At 37.4% G+C, this 24,813-nt stretch overlaps 1 protein-coding gene across 1 annotated transcript in view; it reads right to left on the bottom strand.

The window, feature by feature from the left end:
- TSPAN11 (tetraspanin 11) overlaps positions 1-24,576 on the bottom strand; it is a 159,896-nt gene extending 135,320 nt beyond the window's left edge. Inside the window, exon 1 of the mRNA XM_072654004.1 lies at positions 24,200-24,576. The gene's annotated coding sequence lies outside the window, so the exon portion shown is untranslated. The remainder of the gene's footprint in view (positions 1-24,199) is intronic.
- Between the last annotated feature and the right edge of the window lie 237 nt (positions 24,577-24,813).

Here is a 24,813-nt window from a genome sequence, read left to right as displayed (position 1 = left end):
AAACTCTCTGGTCCTTAACCTTGACCTTTAGGCAGTCCAGGGATTAGTTGCATTTTAAAGGTGAGGTAACTGAAGCTTAGAGAGGTTGCTCAGGGTTATAAAGCTAGTAAATGGTAATGAGGGCACCTTGGTGTACAGAATGCCAGGCATTGAGTCAGGAAGACTAATCTTCTTGAGTTCAAATTTGACCTCAGACACCTACTAGCTATGTGACCATGGGCAATTCACTTAATCCTATTTGCTTCATTTTCCTCATCTGTAAAATGAACTGGAGAAGGAAACAGCAAACCACTCTAGTATCTCTTCCAAGAAAATCCCAAATGGGGTCATGAAAAATTGGACATGACTGAAAATCAACTAGACAATAACAAATACTTATTAGCTTTGCAACCCTGAACATGTCACTTAACTTCTACCTGCCTCAGTTTCCTCAGTTGTAAGATGTTTTGGGGAAGTTAAGTGGTGCAGTGAATAGAGCACTAGCTCTGGAGTCAGGAGGACCTGAGTTCAAATTCGACCTCAGACACTTGACACATACTAGCTGTGTGACCTTGGGCAAGTCATTTAACCCCAATTGATTTGCTTTCTCTCCTCCAAAAAAAAAAGTTGTAAGATGCCTCCCATGGTTGTTTAGAGGATCAAACGAAAAAGTATTTGTAGTGCTTAGCATAATGCCTGGCACATAGTAGACACTATATAAATGCTTATTACCTCTTCCTTTCCCCAGTGAGTTCACTGGAATCCATAGCAGTCTCCCAGTGTAGAGTGATTTGTACAATTTTGTACAATCAATATTAAAGAATTTAAAGTTGAATGAATATTTTATCCAGTTATGTTGATTTCTAATAAGAAATTTAGAACTGATCTAGTCTGGTAGTTTCCAATATTTTTTGTTTTAAGAACCCTTTTTAGCAATAACAAAAAAGTGTATTGTGAACTCCAGAGTAATTTAATATAATATTCAAGATATGCTTTAAAATTATTTACTGTTTAAGGTGCCTTCAATAATTTTTAGAGACTCCCTCATCATCATTAACCATCATTAATCCATCATCATCATTAACCCTGAACCATTAATGATCTAATCTTCCTCCTTGTTGATTTTTTTTCTGATAAGAAATTTCATATCTCAATTAAGGAATAAAAAACTGTCTCTCCAAGACTCAGCCTAGTATAATGGAAAGAATGCTGGACAAAGAATCAGGAGACAAATCCTACCATAGACACTTAGAAGCTCTGTGACCCTGGGCTTCTCACTTAAACCACTTTGTGCCTCAGTTCTCTCATCTGTAAAACAGAGGCATGAAGGTCCCTTCCAGCTCTAAATATATGATCCTATGACTCAGTCTCTGGGTGGTACAGTAGAAAGAATGCTAAAGTTGGAGTCAGGAAAACTTGGATCATTTCCCAGCTATGACATTTAGTAGTTCTGTGATCCTGGGTGAGCCATTTCACTGTGATAAGCACCTCCATCTAAGAGTTAGGAATTTTCCTTGCTAATAAAATGCCGTTGATCTGAATTTCAATAAGCTACTGATAAGCGCTCCACAGAAATATACTAGCTGTTCCAAAAGGCTTAAGCTATTAGTACTTAAAAGTGCACTAAGTCTTTAGGGACATCTTATGTGTGTTTGTGTATATACACACCTATCCACATAGAAACACATATATACATACTTACATACACATATATGGTGCAGGTATGTATATATACCTATACATACATACGTACATGCCCCAAATCTACATGTATATGTATATATGTATTATATATATATTTCCAAAAAAATCATCTAATTTAGGTGCTTATTTTTAAACATTTTTACTTGCTCTTCTTTGAGGGTCTTGTAGTTTTGTGGGCAAGAGCCTTGAAATTAATCACTTTCAGATGATGTAGTAGGTTTAAGGGGACTGCACTGCGAATTTAGAAAATTCTGGCTATATCTTTGACCTTGTACAAAGTAACACTGATGCTGCATTCTGGTTTTATTTTTCAGAGGACTGAATCAGAGACTTTTACCAGGTGGCAGGGGGCTTAGAAATCATTTGAACTGTTCCAGGTGCCAATTTTAAATCCTCTGATTCCATGATGTGTCTGACACTGCACAGTAGAGGAGAGGCAGTTCAGCCTGGTAGAATAAGTATGTGATCCTAGAACCATAAGACAAAAGCTGGAAGCAACCTTCATTTGACCAATGAGGAACCTGAGGTCTAGGAAAGTTAAGTGACTTGTCCAAGGTCATTCAGGAAGAATCTGAATTCAGGTTTTGTGGTGCTAGCGATAGTACTCTTTCTTCTGTCCACTGGAGTCAGAGGAGACTTGACTTGGAAGCTGACTTTCCCTCTACCAGCTGTATAAACATAGAAAAGCAAGTCATATAACCTCTCTGGACCTCAGTTTCCTTATTTGAAAACCTGGAAAAATAATACTGGAAATTTCCTCATATGAGGTGCTCTGCACATACTAGGTGCTTAATAAATGCTTGATGTTTTCTCTTCCCTTCCCCCTATAAAAGAACTGCTCTTTTTGTTATTATGGAGTGGTAGGGTCAAAGCAAAAGTCCAGTTCTTTTGACTTTCAGTCCTTAGATGGCTAAAATGATAAGTCCCCATTTCTTCTTCCAGGACAGTTAGGTGCAAATTCTCAATGGAGATGAAGTTTGGGGTGGGAGAGGGGGACTGGATGAGGATGACCTCCACAAGGTCTTTGCAGACAAGCACAGCCAAACCTTGTCTACTTAATTACATGGGTAGAACTGGCTAAAAGAACAGCGGAAGAGGATGGGGGTGGGGAGGGGGTGGCAGTTTGTGAAAAGTTAAAACCTCACCCCCCTTGGGAAAATCACTGGCTTTCTCTGCTAAGAGCACAGGTTTTTAATTTTAACACTCTGGATCTCAAAATCACCTTTAAAACTATCAATGCACTGCCAAGAACTGCTCCCACTAAAAACCTGCTTAATTATGGTGAAGAGTGTAGTCTATAATCTTTTCTATAATCACAGATGGATTTATAGTATAATTTTCCTCCATCTCCTTGAATGGGTTTCTATGTAGATTTTCACTGCAAAAGCTTGGCTATTTTCTTTACCAGTTTAATAGGTTTCTGTTTGGGGCCTTGGCCAGGCAGTGATTTCCTAAGAGCTCTCTTCAAATCCACCTTGCATCTGGCATGATGAATATTTGGTTAGAGTGAATATGTTGCACCTGGAAAAAGCTCATTATACCAGTACCTAGGATTGAGAGCTTATCTGTTCTTATGGTGGTCACAGAAAGAAGTTTCTAAAATAACTGATATAAGCATTCCTAAACAACTTTTTATTTATTAAAAAGAAGTAATTTTAATATCACCTATATTTCCCCATATGCCCCTCCCCCATCCATTTATAACAAGAAAAAAGAGAAAAACGTTCTATAAAACTAACCTGTTAGGGCTTTATATAATTCTTTAAGGTTTGTAATGCACTTTACATGTTATCTCAGTTGATCCTCACATCAACCCTGTGAGACAGGGTTATCATCCCTCTTTTACAGATCAGGCAACTGAGGCAAAAAGAGGTTAAGTGAATGCAAATGCCCAGATTCCAAGATCTAATGTATGAGGCAGACATTGAACTCAAGTTTTCCACATCCAGGGCTCTGTCTACTATAACACTTAGTTGAATCAAAATTAAGTGACTATGATGTTATCTCTAGTATTTTATACCCATCTTCCCCCTCCTTCTCAAAGGAGGAAGGAAATGTTTTGTCACACTTCTGTTAATTCATCTGGACCAGGATTCTTTTTTTTCTAGTTTTGTAGCTCCTTTACAATGACTTCAATTCCCTTTTCTAAAACTGGATCCTTTAAGGCCTCTACTTGGTGTTCTATTAATATGGGTGTTTAGCATTTTTGTAGATAATCTATTTCTTTTGACTCCCCAATTTTGTTGGCCTATAATTATTTATAGTAGATTCTGAGAATTCTCTTTCTTTTTTGTTTTGACTCTACTTTGTTCTCTTTTTTATCTTGTATTTAATTTTCCTTCCTCTTCTCTTTCATCAGATTAAAGGCCCATCAATTTTAAAAAATTTAAAAAAACTAGTTTTTAGTTTACCAGTTTCACAGTTTTTGTACATGCACTGCTCCTCTAACTTTTAAGAATTTGTCTTTTGGGCTTATTTGTTTGTTTTCCAATTTTAAAATTGCATATTTTGTTCTTTTAATTTCTTTTTTTTCTATTGTCTTAATGTATGTTCTTAAAAATATAGTTATTCATCTGAAGACTGCTTTAGCTACATCTCAGAAATTTTGGAAGACTGTCTCATCACTGGGCAGTGAAGTGGCACAATGGATAGAATGCTGGGCCTGGAGTCAGGAAGGTTCATCTTTCTGAGTTCATATCTGTCCACAAACACTTACTAGGTGTATAACCTTGGGAAAATCATTTAACCCTGTTTGTCTCAGTTTCCTCATCTGTAAAAGGAGCCAGGGAAAGACATTGTAAACCACTCTTTGCCAACAAAACCCCAAATGGGAGAATGAAGAATTGGACATAACTGGAAAAAACACAATAAATCTCATCATTACCATTATTTTCCATACAGTTTTTGTTTCTATGAATTGTTCGCTGACCCACTCACTGTTCAGGATGTCGCTATTCATTTTAAATTTAGGTTTGTGTCCTCATTCAAGCTTCCTGTTTTGATTACTATTTTTATTGTATTGTGACCTATAAAAAGTATTTTTAGTATTTCTTATTTTTAAAATATTATTTATAATTTATTCATTTCCACGTATTTTTTAAAGGTCCCATCTGATGCTGAGAAATATGTTCCTTCTTTAATGTTCTCATTCAGAAGATGATATGTATTTTTCAGCTCTAAATTCTCCAACAGTTTGTTCAGTTTTATATCCTTCCTTACTTTTAAAATCTCTCCCTTGGCTCAAACAGCATGGTGTAGAAGAGAACAGAATGTTGGTCCTGGAGTTGAAGAGCCTCTTGGAGATCTTTTAGTAATTTCTCTGTCTCTTGTCTCTCTCCCTTTCTGTTTCTCTGTCTCTGTCTCTGTCTGTCTCTGTCTCTCCTATCAAGTTCCATTTTGTATTATATCTATTTGTGCAGGTGTTTAAAGTGTATTCATTGTATCCTTTTGCTCGTTAGATTATAAACTTCTTCAACTGAGGTCAATGCCAACTTTCATCTTTGTACTCTCAATATCCAGCACATTACCTTGCACACAGTAGATGCTTAATAAGGGACTGCTGAATTCAAATAAATCCTCTGTAATCACCGATGCCCCAAACACTGCCCACAACAGTATAATTAGGGAGAGGATAAATGGACTTGGAAACCATATGGAGTCTAGACCTAATCCTTCCATTTACAGAAGAGGAAATTATAACCATAAGATGTTAAACAACTTGTTCAAAGTTACATGGTCAGGTAGTGGCTGGATAGGAACTAGAATCCAACTCATCAAATGGCCTCACTGCAAAGCTAAGATTTGGGTCAGGTGAAAGGCAAATAGGGGAGCAGGTTAAATTCCAGTTTTAATCATGAGACTTGTCAAGTCTTAAAATCTGGATAGTTAAGTCCTTTGTTGAGAAGAGTCATAGATTTAGAGCTGGAAGGACCTTAGAAATCATTAAGTCCATTTTATAAATGAGGAAACTGAGGCTGTCGTATTAACTGACTTGTCCAGGGTCACATAGGTAGTAAAAGTCTGAGGCAGAATGTGAACTCAGGTCCTAAATTCCTTCTTTTTTTTTATTTTGGGTCTGCATACTTGTTTAACTAGGTAGCCAACAACAGACATTGGAATCCTCTGCTATCTAGAGATTCATAGATACATCTAGCTGCCCTCTAGAACTAACCAAAACCCACTGCTGTTCTCCATGCTGTACCTAACCAATGCCCACTACAGCTACCTCCGGTTCTTTCAAAGAAGTTGGACTTTTGCTCCCATGATCTACAGAGTAGGGAATGTTATAAGAACTTACCGGATTTCAGAACTTCTCACAGGTGCACAAATTTGTTCTGTGGTCATAGGAAAAATAAAAGGTTACCTTTATAACTGGCAAAAACTATTCTGAGGTTCAATACCTTCATTTTAGATTGAGGCCCAGAGAAGTTAAGTTACTTGTCCAAAGTCTTAGAAAGGAGACAACATATCCTCTTCTTTTAAAAATGTTTTATGGATGCTTTTTGTTTTCATAATATAGTCATTTCTGGGAAAAAACAAACAACCCCTCCCCCCCAAATTCCAACCTTCATTGTCCTCTAAATTTAAGCCTATCTTACTATGAAGAAAAATAAAATTCAGTGAAAACACTAGAGATAGTGACCTTATCTGAGAACACATACAACATCTTACCCCAGTGACTAGCTTCTTAGTTTTGAGGGGAAAAGGGATTTTTCGATATCTGTTATCTGCGACAATCTTCTGTTTTTCAATTACTCAGAGTTCAGTTTCCTGATAGCAACCTTTTCACATATATTATTGCAGTCATCGTGTGTGTGTGTGTGTGTGTGTGTGTGTGTGTGTAAACTTTCATAAACTTTGGAGCAGAAAGGGGCTTTTTTAGTTCTATATATTTTAGTATACAGCAACTTATTCCAATCTTTTGACCTTTATCTGAATTCCTCATCTTTCTCATATTTTACTGTATAATAACATTCTATTGCTTTCACATACAAGCTTTTTCCCCTAGCTATTATCCAATGACTTGGCACTCCTCTTTTTTCCAATTTTTTGTCCCCCCCCACACAGTGTATTTGACCTCCTTGAGGTATGTGTGCCCAGTAGTGGAAATGGACAGATCAAGCAATATGGCAAACTTAGTCACTTTTCCTGCCTAAGTTAATAATTTTTCTTCCATAAACTCAGTTTAAACACCAGCTTCTATAAGAAGCATTTCCTGGTCTACTCATCTGCAAATGTCTCCCCACCACAAATAACAAATTTATTTTGTATCCTTTATCTCTGCCAATAGAATGTAGACTCCTTTAAGGTAGGGGCTGTTTTCATTTTTGTCTTTGTATCTTTGTGCCTAGGATGGTGCATTTAATAAATGCTTTCTGAAAATTCTAACTGAAAATTCTAAATTGATATCTAGAACAGCTGGACAAATCACAGCTCCAACTGTGTATTAACATTCCTGTCTTTCCACAGACCTTCTAAATTATTCTTATTTTTGTCATTTTTGCCAATTTATAGAGTGTGAGATGAATGAAACTCAGCATCATCTTACTTAGTGATCTGGAGAATGTTTTCAAATAGCCATTTATAATTTTCAGGTTTTTTAAAAAACAAAATCTTTATTTCCTTTGACCACTTATCTGTTAGGGAAAGGTTTCGTGGTCTTCTATACTGGGTGTTCCAAAAATCTTAGTATAGTTTTAATCTATTAAAGCTTGGTTTAGCTTTAATTAGCTAAATTGCTATTAAAGTTACTAAAGCTTAAAACTGTACTTTTGGGACACCCTATATTTGTCTCAATTCTCTATATATCTTGCATATTAAATTTGATCTTATACTTGATGCAAATATTATTCCCATTCAATACTTACTCTTCTATTCTACCTTCATTGATTTTGTCTGAGCAAAAGCTTTTAAATTTTAGGTAATCAAAATTGCCTGTTTTGTTTTTATGACCTTTGTTTCTGTCCTTGTTTTGGTTAAGAATTCTACCTCAGTCACAACTGTAAAAGATATCTCCCCATTCTTTCTTTTCCTTTTTTTTTTTAATGATGAAATCTTATATAATCAAATTGCCTGTCCATTTTGAACTTATTGTGGTCTATGGTATAAGACTTTGGACTAAACCTAATTTCTGGCAGACTGCTTTCCATTCTCCCTGGTCGTTTTTGTCAAAAAGGAAATCCTCCCCCATAATTTATGATCTTGGGTTTAGCAAGCACTAGACTACTGAAATTGATTGCTTCTGTTTCTTGCTTATCGAGGCTGTTCTTCTGATCTATTTGTCTGTTTTCAAGTGCATACCAAACAGTTTTGATGACTAGCAGTTTATAATCCAGTTTGAGATCTGACAATGCTATGTCCTCCTCATTTGTCCTTTTTTTCATTATTTCTCTTGAGATTTTACATCTTTTCTTTCTCCAAATAAGTTTAGTTATTCCATCTTTTCTCTAAAGTACCCCCTTGGTGTTAAAAAAATCCATTTTCTACATTCTCTTTTCATCAAGGAATTTAAAACCTTCATGTTTAGGGTTGCAATGATTAAATTTTGTTGTATTTAATTTATAATTATTATATTTTATCGTGTTTACATATATATTTCCTTCTCTCCTCTACTTTTAAGTCAACACTTAGTCTCCGCTGTTTATTTTCCATATGCTAGTCTGATCCCTGTCTCCTCCTACTGCCTTTTCTTCCTATTACTGTGTTCAATGATAAACTCTTGAAGTTTGGAACCTCGGAAGGCTGTACCACTTCTTTCCCCACGTTGGGAGTTAGGACTAAGAAGTGGGACTCCTAGATTGGAGAAACGGTTCTATTGAAATGTCTTTTTCCTAACAGATATCCTATCAAGATTCCTGTCCCCTTCCCAAACTCCTGAAATTGCTTTATGTTGTCGCAAGATTCCTTTTCTGCCTTTGGGAAGCATCTCTTATTATTTCCTTTGAAATCTGTCCTTGGTGTCCTCTTCTGCCACTTCTAGCACTCTAAAGTCAGGGGAGAGGAAGGCAGAGAGGAAATGATTCCTTCTCATCCACTTCTCCATCCAAATTCTGACCAGTGTTTGCCTGAGCTTTCCACTCCTGAGAGAAGCACTAATAATATTAATTTACTAAGGATTGAGGGGTTTTTTTGACCTTGAAATATTCATTTCTTCTTATCTCTTCCTGATTATTCCCTTAAATCTTTTGCCCCTCAAATTCTTTAGTTAATTTATGCCCTCCATACCTTCAAACAGTTTTTTTTAAAAGACAGGTATAAACATGAATACACCTTTCTCCTACACTCCTGGACTTGTCTAGCCCTATACACATGAAAACAAAGATTGCATTTTTTTTAGCCTTTAATTGCTACCTAAAAGTATTTAATTTTCTTTTGTTTTGGTCAATTTGCTTCCTTAACTCTGTGGAAGGAATAACTTAAATTCTTTTACTGATGTCCAGTGATCTTTTTTTTTAAATGCTTAGGTGTAGCTTTACACACACACACACACACACACACACACACACACACACACACACACACACACACACACACACACTCCCTCACTTATATATAGGGACAGCTAGATAGCACAGTAGACAGAGTGCCAGCATCTTCATCTTCTTGAGTTCAAATCTGCTCAGCTCACTTATCCATGCTTGCCTCTGTTTCCTCATCGGTAAAATGAGAAAGAAATAGCAAACACTCCAGTATCTTTGCCAATCAAACCTCAAATGGTGTCACAGAGTCAGACATAACCGAAATGACCAAACAACAATAATACATTTATATAATGTATTCATAGATGTACATATAACACATGTATTTATGTCAACAAATCTTTGTCTTTTGGATCATTCAATTTCAATTTTTCCTTGCAATAAAAGGAAGCAATCTTGTAATTCAGATTGATAGCCCTTGGGATGTTAAAAGTGTTTCCCCCAAAATTTTGTCTTCAAAATTGGTCATTTGATGCTGAAGTCTGACTAGGATGTTTCCTGCTAAGTCAAACTTTAGGTTTCTTTCTGTATTTTTTTTTGTATTCAGCATTGTGTAGCGAAAGGACTTTGACTATGTATCCAGAGGACCTGATTTTTAATCTCTACTCTGCCATGTACTAGCTGAGAAAGACTGAAACCTGAGAAAGACTCTTAATCTTTCTGGGGCTTAAATACCTCATCTGGAAAATGAAAATCTGGACCAAATGCTATGAAAGGTTCCTTCCTGTCCCATATCTGTGGCCTTTGGATTCTGTCATTTATTCTCTCCTTCTAATATATATGGAATTTTTTCCTATGTGATTTCTTAAGTGTTTCCTTTGCCTTGATCTTTTCTGGGGAAGGGAGAAGGCCAGTAATCCTTAGATTATCCCTTCCCATCCTATCTTCAAGTTTAGTATTCTGCAGTATAAAACAATCTTGCTGTCTGTTTGGTTCAGCTAGCTTTCCTTTTGCCTGAGCATATCTGCATTCCAGTGGTCATGCTCTTTTTCAAGATAATCTATTTTTTTGGAGAGCATCTCTGACTTTTTGATGTAAATTCTTTGCTTTCTTGTTTGATTTGTTGACTCTTTTTCTTAAGAAGTCACATTTCTGTCCTAATTTCCTTCATATTTTCCTCTTAATCTTTTATTGTTCTTCTATACAATTATTTTGGGGGTCTTGAAGTTTCTCCCCTTCAAGGAGCCTTTCACAACTTGTTGTAATATTTTCACCTTCCTCTGGAGATTTTGGTTCAAGTTCTTTTGTTGTAGAGTACTTTACGTTGAGTAAAGGCTCTTTTCTTACATTTTTTAAAATTGTCCTTCAGCCAACTATTATCTGCTATCTTACTTGTGTGACCTTGGGCAAGTCATTTAACTTCTAAGGGTTTCACTTTTCTCATGTTTAAAATAATAGGGTTGGATTAAATCATCTCTAAGGCCCCTTTTAACTCTAAATGTAGGATCTGATGATTCACCTATACAGTATAAAATAAGTGTCACCAGTACAGCTATCAGTAGTTGTAACCCATGCCACACTTCTGGCTTTTTTCCTCCTCCACAGTCTTGTCTCCTAGGCTCCACATTTCTCTATAGTTGTTTCCTTTTCCTCCTCATCAATCTTGGGGTTGGTCTGATTGATTTATAGATCTCAAATCATTTGGAAATAGCATCTCATTTGCCAAGGGGCTAACTCCAAAAGTTGGTGTTTGTGTAAGCTTGAACAAGATGAATATGAGGGATATCTCTACCTATCCAACCTTGGACAGTAAGAAAAAAGGACATGATCAGGGGAGGGGAAAGGGAGAAGAGGAATATGGGAGATCTAAAAGTCACACACTGGTAAGATGTTATTCTATTTTTTTTCTGTACAAAATACTTTATGGTGAGTTTTTTCAACTGTTATTGATGTACTTGCTGCATATTTTGGTATCTTTCTTATTTATTTTATCGTGGTGGGTTGAAGAAGCCACATTCTGTTACTTTTCACTCTGCCATCTTCTCAGGAGTGTCATCTTACTCTCTTCTGAATGATTAGAATATTGGCTTTAGAGTCAGTATCTACGTTTGAGGCTTGGCTCTTACACTTAATTGCTCTGTGGCCAGAGGAAAATTATAGGATTTAGAGTTCAAAAGGACTTTAGCAATCATTTAGTCCAGAAATCTCTGATCCTTTCTCAGAATAATGTTTTTATTTTAAATTCATAAAACATATAGCATTACAAAGAAAACTAGTTATATTGAAATACAGTTACAAACGATTATTTTGGGAAAAAAAGCCAAGTTCACTGACTCAAGGTTAAGAACCCTAATCAACCCAATACTTTCCTTTTATGAACAAGAAAGATGTGATCCATTGAAATTAAATATCATGGTACTTGGAACACAGCTGTCAAGTTGCAGAGCCTAGACAGAGGTCTGGGTCTTCTGACTCCAAATCCAGGGCTCTTTACTCTACACTAAGTCGTCCTTTGAAAGGTTATCTCTTCTCTTGGATACTGTTTTCTCATCTGTGAAGTTGGTATAATAATACTTATCCTACCTACCTCATGAGCCTGTTGTGAAGAAAGCATTTCATAAAGCTTTATTGTTATGTTGTGACTGTTAGTTGCAGAACCAGTCCTAGTTGGTCTACCAACTCCGAGTCTAGATATCTGGATTAAAAACTGCAGCTGATGGAATCCTGACCTCAAAGAGCTTATATTCCTTTCTTTAAAAATATTATTTGTTTTTATTTATTTTAATATTCTTTTCTTTTTAGATTCTGAGTTCCAAATTCTCTCCCTCCCTCCCACCTCTTCCCAACCCACCGAGAAGGCAAACAAATTATATAAATTGTAACATGTAGAATCATGTGAATTGTATTTCCATATTAGCCACATTGCAAAAATAAATAAAATAAAATTTTTAAAATTTATAAATATAAAATTTTATGAAATAAATTTTATAAAATAAAATAAAACAAAACAAGAAAGTTATACTTCACTTTGTACTCAGAGTTCATCAGTTCTCTCTCTGGAAGTAGATAGCATTTTTTCATCATGACTCCTTTGGAATTGTCTGGAATCACTGTATTGATCAGAGTAGTCAAATCTTTCACAGTTGATCATCATTAGAACACTGCTGTTAGTGGGCACAATAATCTCCTGACTCTTCTCATTTCACTTTTCATCAGTTCATATAGGTATTGCTGTTTTTTGGAAACCTCCTCCCTTATTTCTTATAGCACAATAGTGCTCTATCACAATCATATACCACAATTTGTCCAGCCATTCCCCAATTGATAAGCATCCCCTCGATTTGCAATTCTTTGCCACCACAAAAAATAACTGCTGTAAACATTTTTGTACAAATAGCCCCTTTCACTTTTTCTTTGATGTCTTTGGGATACAGATCTAATAGTAGCATTGTTGGATCAAAGGATAATGCACAGTTTTATAGTCCTTTAATCATAGTTCCAAATTATTTTCCAGAATGTTTGTACCAATTCACAACTCCATCAACAATTTATTAAGTGTACCTATTTCCCCTCAGTCCCTCCAGCATTTGTCATTTTTGATAGGTGTGAAGTGGTATCTTAGAGTTGTTTCAATTTGCATTTTTCTAATCAATAATGATTTAGAGCATTTTTTCATATAACTACAGATAGCATTGATTTTTTCTTCTGAGAACTGACTGTTCCTGTGTTTTGACCATTTATCAATTGGGAAACGGAAGAGCTTATATTTCTACTGTACTCCCCCTTCTTATATAATTCTAGAGAACTGTCATATAGTGAAGATAAAGATCTTTTGGAAACGAGAAGCATGCTGGGAAAATCTTCTATGAGCAATGATGCTGTTGTCATTGTTGTTGCGCATTCATTTCAGTTGTGTCCAACTCTTCATGATCTCATTGGGGGTTTTATTGGCAAAAAGACTAGAGTGCTTTGCTTCTTCCTTCTCCTCATTTTACATATGAGGAACTGAAGCAAACAAGTTAAGTGACTTGCCCAGAGTCACACAACTGGCAAATGTTGGATGTCAGATTTGAACTTAAGGAAGATGAGTCTTCCTGACTTCAAGCCTGGCACTCTATCCACTGTGCTACTTAGCTGCCCCCTCAATGATGATGGCAATCATAAAGACAGATAGTACTTACCTGCCGAGACAAACCCAGGAATTGTATGAATACAGTTACAAAACACTTTTCACATAAATAAAATAAATAGATCTAAACCATTGTAAAAATATGAATTGTTCATGAGGAGGCCAAGGGTATATAATAAAAATGATAATTCTACCTAAATTAATCTACTTAGTGCTATACCAACCAAAACACCAAAAAATTATTTTATAGAATTAGAAAAAATAATAACAAAATTCATTTGGAAGAACAAAAGGCCAAGAATATCAAGAGAATCAATGAAGAAAAATGTGAAGGAAGGTGGCCTAGCTGTACTAGATTTTAAACTGTATTATAAAGTGGTAATTTTCAAAACAATCTAATACTGTCTAAGAAACAGAAGAGTGGATCAGTGGAATAGATTAGGTGCACAGTACATTGTAGAAAATGACCACAGTAATCTAGTGTTTGATAAGCCCCCAAATCCAAACTTTGGGGATAAAAATATTTGACAGAAACTGCTAGGAAAACAGTATGGCAGAAACTAGGTATAGACCAACATCCCATACTCTATACCAAGTTAAGATCAAAATGGATACATGATTTATTTTAGACATAAAGGGTGATGCCATAAGCAGTCTGGAGTAGTTTATCTGTCATATATATGCATAATGAAAGAATTTAGGACCAAATATGACATGGAGAGCATTACAAAATGTAAAATGAACAATCTGATTATACAAAATGAAAACATTTTTGCCCAAGCAAAACCAATGCAACCAAAATTAGAAGGAAAGCAGAAAAACTGGGAAAAAAAATTTACAGCAAGTACCTCTGATAAAGGCCTCATTTCTCAAATATATAGAGAATTGAGTCAAATTTATAAGACTAAAAGTCATTCCCCAAATGAAAAATGGGCAAAGGAAATAAATAGACAGTTTTTTAGGCAAACAAATTAAGCTATCTATAATCATATAAAAAGCTCTAAATCATTATTGATTAGAGAAATGTAAATTAAAACAACTCTGTGGTATCATCTCATACCTCTCAAATTGGCTAAAATGAAAGAAAAGGAAAATGATAAATATTAGAGGGAATGTTGAAAAACTGGAACACCAATGCACTATTGGTGGAGTTGTGAACTGATCCAACCATTCTGGAGAGCAATTTGAAACTATACCCAAAGGGCTATCAAACTGTACATACCCTTTGATCTAGAAATACCACTCACTACTAGGTCAGTATCTCAAATAATTTTTTTTAAAAAAGAGAAAGGATCTATTTGTACATGGGTTTTTATAGCCGCTCTTTTTGTAGTAGCTAAGAACTGGAAACTGGGATGATACCTGTCAATTTAGGAATGGCTAAGCAAGTTGTGGTATATGATTGCAACAGAATACTATTATGCTATAAGAAATGAAAAGTAAGATGATTTCAGAAAAAAACTGGAAAGTCTTACATGAACTGATGTGGAGTGAAGTGAGCAGAACCAGGAGAACATTGTACATAGCAACAGCATAATAAATAATAAATAAATGAATAGCTATGAATGACCTAGCTATTATCTGTAATACAATGGACTCATGATGAAAATCCCAAAAGACTCGTGAAGAAAAATGCTATCTGCTTCCAGAGAAAGAACTCATGTAGTCTGAATACTGACTGAAGCATATGATATATTTTTTCTTTTTTCCTTCCTTCCTTCCTTCCTTCCTTCCTTCCTTCCTTCCTTCCTTCCTTCCTTCCTTCCTTCCTTCCTTCCTTCCTTCCTTTCTTGCCTTCCATAAAAAGATTAATATGGAAATATGTTTTACATGATTGTGCATGTATAACCTATATCAGATTGCTTAGCATCTCAGGGAAGAGAAAAAGGGAAGAAAGGAGGAAGAGAATCTGGGATTTATAATTAAAAAAAAAAAAACCTAAATGTTAAAAATTATTTTTACAAGTAATTGGGAGGGAATAAAATGTTATTTAAAAAAGAAAACTGTCAGTTTAAAGTGTTTCTGAGTCATTTCAGCTGTGTAAACTCTTTGTAACCCCATTTGGCGTTTTCTTGGCAAAGATACTGGAGTGGTTTGCCATTTCCTTCTCCAGCTCATTTTACAGGTGAGGAAACTGAGGCAAACAATTAAATGACTTGCCTCGGGTCACACAGCTAGGAAGTATCTGAGACCAAATTTGAACTCAGAAAGAGAAGTCTTCCTGATCTAGACCAGGTACTCTTTCTGCTGTGCCACCTAACTGCCAAAGGGACCTTGCCCATTTTTGTTTCTTATGGCTGTTCTTATCCCTGACACCATGGCTGGAATGTTCAATTGGTGCTTTCCTCAGATTTTCTGCTAATAGGTCATCTGTGATCTCTTCAGACATCAGCAATACTACATCATAAGAATGGCTTTCCAGCTGTACTCAAAATCCCTTCCCTTTTTTTTCCACCCCCTTAGGGAAATCACAGAATGAAGAATTTTAGAACTAAGAGACATTCAAGTCCAACATATAGCTGAAAGGAATTCCCAGTACAACTAACCTGATAAATGGTCATCCAGTCTTTGGTCAAAAACTGTGATATCCACCACCTCCTAAGGCATCCTGTTCCATTTTGGGACAGCTCTGGTTGTTAGGAAATTTTTCTTGATGGCATGCCTAAAGTTGTCCCTGTGACTAGTACCTGTTGGCTATGGCTCTGACCTCTGGGACCAAACATAACAAGTCGAATCCTGCTTCCATATCATGGCCATGCAAAAGCATAAAGGCAACTATCATGCTTCCCACTCTCACTCCCTCTTGCCAAGTCTTCTCTTCTCCAGGTTAAATATTCCCAGTTCTCTTTAACTGATCATCATAGGCCATTGACTCTTCTGGATGCATGCATGTCTTTGAACACTCTTTAGCTTAGAAATGTTCTTCTTAAAACTGTGAGACTAACAGTCATCCAGGGCAGAAGGACAAGACTTGATTTTTTTCCCTCTCTTTGAAAAGTAGTCATAAATGTTAATCATTTCAATTTAAGGAACACATATAGAGAACTCACAACATCTTGGTCATAGGCAAAAACCCCATAGTTCCTAATGTGAAACTGGAGACAAATCTGCCAATCATAAAATATCAGTTCTACCTTTACAACCGAGCACTTCTGGAATTATGTCATAGATTCCTAGCTTTAGAGCTGGAAGAGACCTTAGTAGAGGCCATCTAGTTCAACCACCTAGTTTACATATTAGAAAATGGAGGCATAGGGAGGTTAAGGGACTTGACCAAGGTCACACAAGTGGTAAGGGTGGAAGAGTCAAGATTCAAACCTAAAGGATTAAGATTCCAAATCCAGTGTTCTTTCCATAATACTAACATACCTCTTCAGAGTCCTTAAACATCTAACAATAATGGATACCATATGTTACTTCTTTTACTTCTAGTTTCATAAACAAGAGTGAACCAGATGACAGAGCTAATATGTAAACCTGTGTCCTCTGACTCCATATGTGGAATTCTTTCCATATTATTCTTGTTCATTCCATTCCACTCTCCTTTTATTTCTATATATCACTCATTTACGAAGCTTGCCATTCTTTATTAAACTTAGATTTGAAAGATCCCAAAGAATTGGCTGAAATGGTACTGAATTTAGAGTTAGGAAAACTGGGTTTGAATTCCAACTTTGATAATTACTAGCTATGTGACCCAGAAAAAGTTATTTTTATGCCCCCTGCCTCTTGGTTTTTTCATCTTTAAAAGAGGGTCAATAATAGTATTTCTACATACAGTTGTTGTAAGGAAAGTACTTTGTAAACTCTTAAGCATTATAGAAAGGTCAGCTAACTGAAACCTTGGGTTTTGGAGTCAGAGGATTGGGGTTCCTAGACTGACTCTGCTTCTCCTTATCCATGCAATCAAATGACTTCTCTGAGACTCAGTCTATCTAAAAGTCAGAAGGGTTGCTGCTTAGGTCTCTTTTGGTTCTATAATTCTACAGGGATTCTAATATTATGCCTCCTGGGAAGTATACATGCTTTTCAGGTAGCTGCCCCGAGATGATGAACACTAATCTGTGCCAGGGGAATGACTGGTTAGGCTTTTCACACTTTCAGGTCAATTACTCTGTTTTCATAAAAATAATATTCTTGATTAAAGGGACTAGATATTAACTTCTTAGTGATTAGCCATATTAGCATAAATATTCAGGCCAAGATATGCTGAGGAACAATGTTTGAAAGACTGGATAGAAGTTAAATATACGTTCTCTCACAAAACTTCAATTGTTAATTTATTTCTGCTTACTTTAACTCAGTTCTTTCTCTATCATTTTAAAAACAACATTACAGCTTAGGTTTCTAACTGGTTTTCTGACCGCCCAACCAATCCAAGTGGCTACTTGCTAGGTTTCCAATCTTTAAAGCAGCCTTTAAAAGCCCTTAACTAACTGATTAGTCTTATCAGAAATGGAGTTTTAATTCTTTTTTTAAAACACTTTCATTTCTCTTTCTTTCCTTCTCGCTCTTCCTCCCTCTCTTCTCTTCTCTCTTCCTCCATTCTTCCCCATTTCTTTTTGCATAGAATAACTTCTTTTTTTTCATTCAGCTCGGCTGCCCCAAATCTGCTCTCCCTCTTGGCTAAAGAAGGAGACCCCCCAAACAGTTAAAACAGAACAGTTTCCACACATCACATTTTCCTGTGACTTGTCTTTTTAACAATTGAGAGAGGGTTGCCTTAGGAACCAATACATCTAGGCTCAGTTTTTGTGTGGAAAATTAATTTGTATGGAATTGGATAATGAGCATTCAACTCTCAGTGACTCCTTTCCCCTCCCAACTTGCTCCAGGCTTGAAATTTCTTAGAGATACCATATCCTTTTTTCTTTCTCTGACAGTATTAGACATATTTGACCACATATGATGATAAACGTATTAATGTGTTATATACATGCACACAGAGATAGTCACATACAAAGACATGTATGTACACATGTAACATGCATGTGCTATACATGTGCACACATGCGTGTGAATCAACTTGAATTTTCTTCTGCGAATCAGCTTGTCCTGCCTTTACCCCAAAGCTTTCTGCAGTTTCTCTAGCCTACAAGGACTTCTCTGTTTACTGAATTCCTATGGCATTGATAATCAAGACCACAGAATTTAGCACCAAATTGCTCTTAATGGTTTTGTGTATGTTAGTCTTGTCTCTTCAACTAAACTCTAGGCCTAATTCAAGCAGGGCTATATTTTACTCTTCTTTCCCCCCTCTCTGCTCAGTAAATGCTTGTGTAATTCAGTTGGGCCCTAACTCATCACATACCATGGGGGTTTCTTTGAGTGATAATTTCTGTGTCTCATTTTGTCTCAAATGAGGTTTGAGATGGTTTTTTTGGGGAATTCCAGCATTTGGCTCTGGTATTTTTAAGGAGACTTCATGTCTACCTTTTGTGTGTGGGGGGGGAGATAGATTTCTGTGTTTCCTCAGTGGGTCCTTGTCTTCTTTTAAAAATCAAACTCAAGGACAAGCTCAAATTTAAAAATCTTGTCAACAAAATAATCTTTATTTCTATCTCCTGAACAAAATAGGTGGCTTCATACTAGGCATTTACCCAGATGTAGAGTTTAGAGAGGAAGTCATCATGCAGCTGAGACGTGCTGTAAAATGTTTAACTTCCAAAAAAGAAGTGTAAGTCTGACACACTTTTAAATTTAATCTGCATTATTACATTTTCTCCATCACTGTCTCAGGTCCGGATAATCAACAGGGTGAAAGAAAGTAGAACATCTAGACTGGTGGGAAGAGGCTTAACTAAGGAACACTTAGGGGAGGAAAGATCCATTCCATAAACAGGACCCTGCAACGAGTCTAATCTGCAAAGAGCTGGTGCACAGTGGATCATTTCTTTGGAGAAAGTGTTGTTTCTTCAATAATAACATCTTGCCTGAAAAGATGGCACAGACTGCCACAAGATACTGTGACTCCACTAACAACAGCTTGCCTAGGTGCAACCAGCATCCAAAATGGTGGCAGGGCATGCACACAAGATAATGAATGGCAAATGGAGAAGAAAATGATCATAGACAGGGTAGCAGGTAGAACCGGAATAAAGAATTTGGGACATGGAAATTTCTACCAGGGGCCAATACCTCTGTCTTCATTATCTTCTTCATTAATTTGTACTTCTAAAAGGAAGACATTTCAGAAAAATGGTGTGAGGAGGTAAGAACTACAAAGCAAAACAGAAAGTGATTGGTTAGAAGAGAGAACTCATACTTGGTACTTTAGAAATTTTAATCCCATGAGGAACACAAAATGGCTAAAGAAAATATAAGTATACAGACCATGAATCAAAGACTAAAAGTTTAAAATAGAAATAGAAAAAGTTTAATGAAAAGAATGGGGTAAAGAAATCCCTTTTAGAAAAAGGCAGAGAACAAAATAACAGACAAAAAAGTTGGAGGGGATAAGAGGAGGGGGAGACTTTGAATTAATGACAACTGAGAGAAGGGAAAGAATTTGATAAAAAGAAAAGGAAAGAAAAAGGAACCAATTTATTAGATAAAACTTCAAAGGTAGGGAAAAAGTTGAGAAATAGACAGGGTTGAGGCTGAGGTCAAGAAAGACCATGGGAATAAAACTGCCTTAAAGTACTTATAGAAGAATAATAGTGAGAACTAACTACCAACTCAAAAGGGGAAAGGGAACAAATTAAATCCTAAATTTAAAAAAAAAAAAACCTTAGATGTTCAGATGGTTAAAATAAAAACAAAACTTCCACAACTTGCAATGTGAATGGACTAAACTATTCAACAGCAAAAAAGGGACATTGAATAAGAAAACAAAACCCCACAATCTTTTGCTTAGCAAGAAATATATCAAAACATAAAAAATGAATAAAAATGAGAAGCTGGAACAAAATTTACTATCAGATGATTCTTAAATAGCAGATATTGCAATCATGTTATCCAAAAAAGGAAAAACAGAAAACCACAATACAAACAGATAAATAAGATTATTGTGAAAGTATATATAGAATACAAACTTCTCAATTGGCATAGCATCTAGTTTCATAAAAGAAAAATTAATTGAATTCAAGAAGACACTGATAATAACACAATGATAGTAAGAGATTTTTAATGTTCCTTGCTCACAGTTGCACAAAACTAACAGAAAAGGAAAAACACAGAATTGAACAAATTGAGCAAAAATTAGAGCTAAAAGACTTATGATATCTTCTGAATGGGACTACCAAAGAATATGCATATCTTTCAGCATCAATTTTTAAAAAATAAAAACTGATCATATATTAGGGTACAGAGACAACACAAATAAATGTAAAAAGGCAAAAATATTAAACACATCCTTTATAAACCATGATACAATGTAAAGAATACTCAGCTCAAAAAACACAAACAAAAGACACAGACAAATGAAGACCAGATGAAATCCTAAATAACTAGGAGATCAAAGAACAATTCATGGAAACAATAATTATGTGAATAATAATGATAAAATTACACTCCAGAATTTCAGGGATGTAGCTAAAGCAGTCTTCAAGGGAAAACTGTATCCCAAAAAACATACATTAGGCAAAATGGAAAGGGAAAGGTTTAGTAAACAGGATGTATATTAAAAACAGTAAATAAATACAAAATATGCACAGATGAGGAAACCTTTAAAATTAGAGAAGAAATAAATGTTAATAAAAATATATTTTGAAGAAAAAAAAACCTCAGAGAAGTCATGACTAAATACTCTTTAAAAAAATCTAAGAGGGAGAGGATACTTTTTTTTCTAGGTTAATCAAGGAAGATTCATAGAGAAGGTGTCAGCTAAGCTAGGCTTTTAAGGATGAGAAGAATTTCAACATGAAAAGATAGAAGAGGCAAATTTTAGCTCTATAAGATAGTCAGTATTCAGTTGGGAGAGAGAGAAAGACTACTTTGATGGACATGTAAAATGCATGAAAGGTAGTCAGGCAAAATTAGTGGCAAGGTAGGTTAAAATGACTGTTGCCTGATCAAGGAGTTTGTATCTTAGAGACCAAAGAGAATCATTAATGGTCATTAATGGTTCTGATCAGGGAATGGTGTGGTCAGATCCTTATATTATTATGATGATTTTGACCAACTTTTAGCCCTTATTTGGAGAAGTTTAGAAGCAGAGAGGACAACCTAAAATAGGCCAGATGAGAAGTGACAAGGACCTGAAGTATAGTAGGGAAATATTAACGAAGAGAATGGGACAGACATAAGAGATATTATAGAGTCTGAATTGCTATGACAACACATCTCATGATGACATGTAAAGGAGAGGAAAGTGGTAAAGATGACTGTAGTTTCCAACCTATGTGATTGGGAAGATGGTGGTACCTACAACAGAAATTAGAAAACTAGGAAGAGGGATATATTTTGGGGAAAATACAATACTTCTGGGCTTTCTCTATCCACTACTCTCTACACACCATCATCTGCTGAGTTGTCTTGAAGGAAGGCAAACTCATTTCAATATTAGCTTCAATCAAGTATCATCATAGAAGAAAGCCACTTAGGGGAAAAAATGCAATACAATCTATTCAAAACCGAATGATTTTAAGAGTTGTTGATTATCTTGGCTACCTTGGTGATTTCCATTGCACTACTTCACATCTCTAGTCCTTCATCAAGATGAATATTGGCTGATGATATATAATTTCTATCTCTGTCATTGCCTATAATTCCTCCTTTTGTAGAGAGGTGACATGAGTTGCCCAACGTCACTTAATGAGTAGCTTCTAGAACAAGCAAAGGGGATGTAGGAAGTCTCTCGGGATAGTTCTTTCCACTGTACTGAACTTCTGCAACACTAAATATGTATCAAGCACTTTCATTGTGTTTGCAGCATTATAGGGAAGATAACTTTATGCCCCATCCTCTGGCCCAACTGGATCTGTCTGTTGATTCCCTTACACCCATTCTTGTATGTGTAATGGAATAACTGACTCAACCCTCATGGTAACACCCAACATGGTAGGGTACTTCACCTAGAGTCAAGACATCTGGATCAGAATTCTGGCACAGGTACTTATGAGCAGCGTACCCATGTGCGAGTTATCTGATCTTCATGACCTTATGTATGTCATTTGTAAAATGGGGACAAGAATATTTGGGGTGCTTACCTAATTAAGTTGTAGTGAGGCTTAAAGTCTAGAAGTTATAGGGAATGATATTTGGGACTTGAGGTTGCAGGGCTAATTCTGTCCTCTAATTTCTTTTCTGTGACCTTGAGTAGGTTATTTTTCCTAGTTGTGCTTCCATTCCTCCAAATATGCTCCTTATGTACTTTAATTATGTATAAATTAGACCCTATCCATGCCAACAGAAAGAGAAGTGTTCTGTGTAAATGTCTGGTACCATATGTATAATAAGGTAGTATTAGATATAGGGGTAAATATAGGTGTTTGTACTATTTGCACAGTGGCAGACCCCAGCAACCAAACAGCATCTACAGAAACTATACACCATGTGCCAAATTAACTCTATAAACATAGCTCACACCCTGGATCAAATACCACTCTCTCTAGACCAAACGCCTACATACTGGATCCTGGAGAGTACTAACACAGGCCACACACAGCATATGGTAGGCGCCTCTGTAGCAACATGTAAACCACACACATAGAAATAATATACCCTATGGACACATCACAAAGAGTGACACACAACTCAGATTCTCTTTCCCATAACTGTGTTCCAGAAAGTTCATAATGAGAACAATGGCAATATACCCCAGAACCTCCCATTGTGTCATTCAAAGTTTTACAGAATCAATCAATCAACAAGCTGTAATTATACTGGTCAGCTTGTGATATGGACACATATGCAAAAATTTACCTACTGACACTGGATACCAGTGCACACATTGTTGTGAACACACAAACAGGATCACAGAACTACATCTGGAAGGAACCTCAAAGACCACCATCTGGTTCAGCCTTCTCATTTTACAGATGGGGAAACTGAGGCCTCAGGAGGCCAAGTGATTTTCCCAGTGCCATGCAGGTCCTCTTACTCCATAACCAGTGTACTTTTCACCAAGCCACACTATATAATGCACAAACACACACGTGCATATACATACATGCACACACAATTCATTCACAGGCAATCATATACAAGTTACATTTTCTATTTAAAAGCATTTATTAAATGCTATTTTATATATGACTCTGTACTGGGCACTGTAGAAAATTAATTATTGTCCCTTAGGGCTTATATCCAGGATCAGAGTGATAAGGGGCTTTAAAAATTAGGCTAACCCTTTCCTTTTATAAATGAGTTAACCATCTCAGAGAAGGTAAATATTCGCCTGTGATCACAAGGCAAACAAGAGAAGAGTTAGGATTTAAAGCCAGGTCCTCATCTCCTCATTTGTAGAGATTAAGGGATCACACACACACACACAGACACACACAGACACACACACAGGCACACAGACGCACAGACACACAGACACACACACAGACACACACACGGAGGGATGGAAGGTGTGAGATAGTGGGCACCCCGTGACATCAGTCACAAGCCTGGCTCACACACTGACACGCAAGGACAAATGTCAGACTTCAGTGCGCGGATGGGAGCGGGGCGCGCCCGGGCACACACGGGCACGCGGGCATGCCCGTCTCGGGTTTCGGCAGGGCTGGCCCCTCCTCGGAGCGGACCCGTGTGGAGGTCACCTCCGCCCTGGCGCAGGGAAGCTGCAGCCCAGTGCCAGCCCAGTGCCAGCCCCCGAAGCGCGGCTCCTGGCCCGGCCTGGGAAGTCACTTCCACCCTCCTCCTCCAGAGTCCCCGCCCCCTCACTGTGCCACGCTGGCTGCCCCGCCTCCCTGCAGGAGAAGGCGCGGGTGGGTGGGTGGGTGAGGGGGTGTGGGTACGGCTCGTGTCATGGCAGGGTGCATGCCCTCTCCCCCCTCAGTCCCTGCAGCCCCCCGCTTACCAGGGGCGTTGGCGCTCCAGGCTCTCTGGTGGCAGAGATTCTGAGCCCAGAGAGGCGGGGATCGGCCGCTGTCCTCCGCTGCACATCCACCTTCCTCCCTGCCACCCCTTCCCCCCGCCCCACCTTCTCCTCCCGCCCCGGGAGGTCGGGCAAGGGGCACTGTGGCCAGCCCGAGCTCTGGCTAGACGAGGAGCCCCCCGAGCGCTCTGCGCTTCAGGGCTGACTGCTTCGGGCCATTTCCTTCCTGGCTAGTGCCCTAACACAGAGGAGCCCCTATGGCACGGACTGCTGCCTTCTCCCCACGCCCCTCTCCAGTCTCCATCTCCCTCCTCCTCCAGTCAGCTCCACAAGGAGGACATTCACTGGGGGGGCCTCAGCAGACAGTCTTTTTGTTCTGGAGTTCGGCATTTGGCTTTTTTAATTCAGGGCACACAGAGCAGATCACGCCTGAGTGTGGGACAGCTGGGATGTTGCCTAGGGAAACCTCACAGATGCAGAAGAAATGGAGGGGTGGAGGAGGTGGGGGCTGACAAAAATGTTCCTCTCCTGGGCAACCTCTCCGGCCCTTTCCCTTTCCCCTTCCCCTTCCCACTCCGGTCCCCAGTTCCCAGCCC

The sequence above is a fragment of the Notamacropus eugenii genome, chromosome 3, assembly GCF_028372415.1.
Source record: "Notamacropus eugenii isolate mMacEug1 chromosome 3, mMacEug1.pri_v2, whole genome shotgun sequence".
Taxonomy (NCBI): Eukaryota; Metazoa; Chordata; class Mammalia; order Diprotodontia; family Macropodidae; genus Notamacropus; species Notamacropus eugenii.
This window is presented reverse-complemented; position numbering and strand designations above follow the sequence as displayed.